Source organism: Penaeus chinensis, chromosome 7 (assembly GCF_019202785.1).
Source record: "Penaeus chinensis breed Huanghai No. 1 chromosome 7, ASM1920278v2, whole genome shotgun sequence".
NCBI classification, from domain to species: domain Eukaryota; kingdom Metazoa; phylum Arthropoda; class Malacostraca; order Decapoda; family Penaeidae; genus Penaeus; species Penaeus chinensis.
Window position 1 is genome coordinate 26,440,093 of NC_061825.1, and position 5,000 is coordinate 26,445,092.

Consider the following 5,000-nt stretch of genomic DNA (forward strand, 5'->3'; position numbering starts at 1 on the left):
ATTCAAGGGTCTCATCACCCTATCGCAGCATGAGTATGAGTATTTACTCATTAACTCGTATCAGGCGTGTCTCATATCCAGCATATTCACTTGCTTTGCGATTCTGAGATATATCCGTAGCTTCGGCGTCTTCATTAACCTGTAATCATCTCCTCTCTCCACTATTCAATTTCTCTTCTTTATTCTTCTCTCTCTCTTTTCCGTTTTTTTTTTTTTTTTTTTCTTTACTTCTCCTATCTCTCTTTTCTTTATGCGTCTGTCTCTAGCCTTTGCTGCCCCTCTTTTTCTCTCCTTCTGTCTTCCCTCTTTCTTTTTCCTGTCTCTCTTCTCTTTCTTTCTATCTCCAGTCTTTCCTTCTTCTTATCCTTCTATCCTTCTCTTTCCCTCTTTTCCTAATCTCTCTTTTCTCTATCCTTCCATCTCCCTTCTTTTCTTTCCCTCTGTCTTCCCTCTTTCCTTCTCCTATCTCTCTTCTCTTTTTTTCTCTCTCCTCTCTGTTCTCTTTCTTTTCTTTATCCTTCTGTCTCCCCTGTTTGCTGCCTACCCTTTCTTCTCTATCCTTCTGTTTCCCTTGTCTCCTCTCTTCTCTGTCTTTTCAAACCTTCTCTCTCCCCTTTCTTTTTCTGCTTTCTCTTTGTTTCCCCTCTTTTATGTTTTTTTTATTTCTTATGTACTTTTTGTTTCCTTCTCTCCTATTCCATCTTTACTCTTCCCTTTCTTCTGATGCTCAGTTGTCATCCCCTCCTTGCCTTCTTTACCTCTCATCTCACTTCCTCCATCTAGGCCCCCCCCCCCCCTCTTCTCATTCAGTCTTTCCCCTTGCATCCTCTCTCCCTCTATGTTTCCCTTTTCACCCCTCTTCACTGATTTGCATCCTCTCTCTCCCCTTCTCTTTCCCTTTTCCCTATTTTGCTTTCCACTTCAACTCTCCTCTCTCGCATCTCTCTTTCCCTTTTCTCTTATCTCCCTTCTCCCCTCTCCTGTTTCCTCTCCCTTTCTCTCTTTAGTTCATTGTCGTTGGTCCTTCTTCCCCCCCCCCCCTATTTCCCTTCAGCTATTTCCCCCACCTTCCCTATTATCCCCACCTTTCCTCCCCTAGACGTCCTCCTATCTCCCCTCTCCCTCTCCTTCCCCTTACTATTCCTCCCTCTCTTCCCTATATCTTCCCTTGTCCCTTCTCCCTTAATTCATGTACCCCTTCCCCTCTCTTCCACTTCCCCTCCCTTCACTCCACTCCCCCACCCCACTCTTCCCCTCCCCCTCCCCTCTCTTCCACCCCCTGCTCCCCTTTCTTCCCCTCCCCCTCCCCCAACTCCCGTCCCCCCTACCCCTATCTCCCCTCAGTCCCGTTCCCCTCCCCCCTCCCCTCTCTTCCACCCCCTCCTCCCCTTTCTTCCCCCTCCCCCTCCCCCAACTCCCGTCCCCCCTCCCTCTATCTCCCCTCAGTCCCGTTCCCCTCCCCTCCCCTCTCTTCCACCCCCTCCTCCCCTTTCTTCCCCTCCCCCTCCCCCAACTCCCGTCCCCCCTCCCTCTATCTCCCCTCAGTCCCGTTCCCCTTCCCCTCCCCTCTCTTCCACCCCCTCCTCCCCTTTCTTCCCCTCCCCCTCCCCCAACTCCCGTCCCCCCTCCCTCTATCTCCCCTCAGTCCCGTTCCCCTCCCCTCCCTCCCTCCCTCCCTCCCTCCCTCCCTCCCGAGGGCCAGATCCTATCGCCGAAAGCTGCCATAAGTCTCACGTAGCTGGAAATAGCAAGCCTTTTAATCCCGGTTCGTAATCCATCACTCGGTCCGGCCGGCGCGTCATAGGGCCTGCATGCGGAGGCTATCGCGGGAGTTCTGCTGGGAATGGGAGGGGGAGAGGGAGCGCGGGAGAGAGGAAAGGTGGGAAAGATAGCGAGAGAGAGAGAGAGAGAGAGAGAGAGAGAGAGAGAGAGAGAGAGAGAGAGAGAGAGAGAGAGAGAGAGAGAGAGAGAGAGAGAGGGGGGGGGGGAGAGATCGAGAGAGAGAGAGAGAGAGAGAGAGAGAGAGAGAGAGATTGAGGAGGAATGGAGAGGAGAACGAGAGAGAGAGACAGACAGAAAGCAACGACTCTCATCGAGAGCATCCCAACGATCCTGCAGGAACCCCATCCATCCAAGGGCTTCTTTTGGTGGCTCGGCGAGGGGTCTTCGCGCGCCATCAGGTTTCCGGAATGCACCGATTCCCTGGAAGCCTCAGGATTCGCAGCCCGACCGACGCGTTTCGCTAATGGACTGCGCGGAGGACGCTTCTCGGGGCGCGGATAAGGCATCGCAGGCCAGGGGTGGGGGGGGCCCCCCGGGGGGTGGTTGGTTGGGGGGGGGGCCGTGGGGGGGGGGGGGAAGGTGAGAGGAAAGGGGAAAAGAAAAAAAAAAATAAAAAAAGGGGATGGAGGAAGAGAAGAAAGAAGAGGAATGTTAAAAAAAAAGGGGAAAGAAGAGAAAGGGGAAAGGGTAAAATGGGGGGGGAGAAGGGGGAGATGGGTAAAGGGTGGGCTAGGGGGGGGAGGGGGAGGAAGATGGGGAGATGGAAGGGGGAAGGAGAAAAGAGTAAGAAGAGGGCAGGAGATGAATAGGAGGAAAGAGAAGAGAAAGGGAGAGAGGGAGTAAAGGGAAGGAGATGTGAAAGGGAAAGGGGGAAGAAGAAGAAAAGGGATAGAAGGAGGAAAAAGGGGAGGAAGTTTGGAAGGGGGAAGAGGGATGGAGAAAAGGGAGGGAAGGAGAAAGGTTAGAGGGGAGAAGCGGAGAGAAGTTAAAGGGATAATGAGGAAATGAGAAGGAAGGGAACAGGGTAGAGGAAAAAAGATACGAAGGAGTATGAGGAGAAAGGAAGGGGATGAGGAAGAAGATAAAGAGAGAAGAGGGAACTGGGAAGGGGGAGGGGGTAGAGGGGAGTGAGGGACAGAACGAAGAAAGGGAGAAGCAGAAGGAAGGTGGAAGAAGGGAGGGGGCGGGGTAGAAAATGTGCGATAGCAAAGGCGAGAGACTTGCAGCGCTGCCATTGTGCGTGGGAGAAGCAGGACAATGTTGATTAAGAGATTTCGTTTTCTACCGGCGATCGGAGAGTGCTTGGAGGCCCTTTTAGGAGTGGAATCGGATAGGAAATGGAGTTTGTTTGTGTGTTTCAGTACACGCACGTACTCCCCTCTCGACCACACACACCCTAACGCACACAAAAAAACCCACTCTTAAACCTCACACACACACACACAGACACACTCACACACACCACACACACACACAACACAACACAACACACCAACAACAAACCACACAAAAAAAAAAATATACAAGACAAGAAAAAACCCCAAAAAAACCCCAAAAAAACCCCGCCCAAAAACCAACCCCCCAAAAAAACACCCCAAAACAAACAAATTTCCCCCCCTGAGAAATTTTCCCTTGGCCCCCCCTCCCCCCCCCCCCCTTTTTCCCCCAAATTTAAAGACAGAGAGATGTTTGAAGCTAAAAAAATTTCCCTTTTAATTTTAAAAAAAGGGGGCCTTTTTCATTTGGGGGAATTTGTTTTTTTAAAATTTAAAATTTTTTAAAAAAGGGAAGGGGTTTTTACACACACACACACACACACACACACACACACACACACACACACACACACACACACACACACACACACATATATATATATATACAGAGTACATATGAGAGTTGACCTCCATGAACTCTTGCTTGATAATATCTCGTTTCCATTTATTTTTTATTACTGCTTTTAATTCCTCTTTGGAGATGACATCCACTCAATGATTTATGTCAACAATAGTCCATCTGAGAAATTCGCGACTGTGTGGCCGTCTATGCATATTTAATGACATGCATTAGCAAATGATTGAAGCCTAAATATAAATGGCGTTGTAATAATATTGAAAAAAGAGACACGTAGTTATCATACTGTGTCAGTATTGTTATTATCATTATCATTATTATTATTATCATCATTACCAGAGTTACCTAAGGTGCCCTCTTCATGCATTTCCACCCCGGTTCTTGTCCTTCCCGCCTTGAACCTGAGCTATTTCAACCGACATCCTCGTTCCTCAGCATTCGTACCTTGGCCCGCGAGTCATCACTTTTATTTCTAGCACGCCCCAGCCCGAGGAAAAGCGTCTGTGCGTCGGAAGGCACGTCGGGCCTGCGTTATGATCTCCTCTAGGATTCTTGAGCCGCGCCGCTCGGGGTATGTGAACTATTTCATTTTGCACTTTGGACTCTAGCATCGATCACATCCCTCCAGAGGCGGGTTCTACGGGTCGGGCGTAATACAGCGAGAGTTGTATTTGCTAAGTGGAATCTAAGAAATCATATGGATAATTTCCATGATCTATTTATCTTATGATCGTTTCCATAAAGAGAAAAACTAAAGAATCTCCTCAAAGTGCTCAATATTAGGAAAACAGGCTGCGTTGTAATTACATCAATCGTAATCTAATAAATCATACAGATAATTTCGAGAAAAAACACTATCATTTCCCATTTGTTTCCATAAAGAGAAAAAAAACAAAAAACGAAAGACCTTCTCCAAAGTGCTTAACAAGTCTCCTTTTTTTTCCCTATCAAATGTTCCACGATTCCTTCCTAATCAGCTTTTCTTTCTCTCTCTCTTTTCTCTCTGTTCAGATAACTGATTGGCACGCCTCCTTCCCCTGAGTGACAGGATCGTGTTGGCTGTAAGAGGATCAGAGACGAAGGTTAAGAGAGATTAGGAGGAAGAGGAGGAGAAAAGCGAATTCACACGGGTCATATTTGGAAGCTGCTCGGACGAGGGGTATCGAGGAATCTATATGTTGGGTCATTTTCATTCTATCGCTTGCGTCATTGCTAGTATTCTTGTTTTATCGTTGACGCTCTTATTATTAGAATTGGCATTATAATTAGATTTATAAGTTTATTATAATTAATATTTTACTCTTATTGCCATGGTTATTGTATATATGAATATTTGTTTATCATTATTGTTTTATTGTAATTGT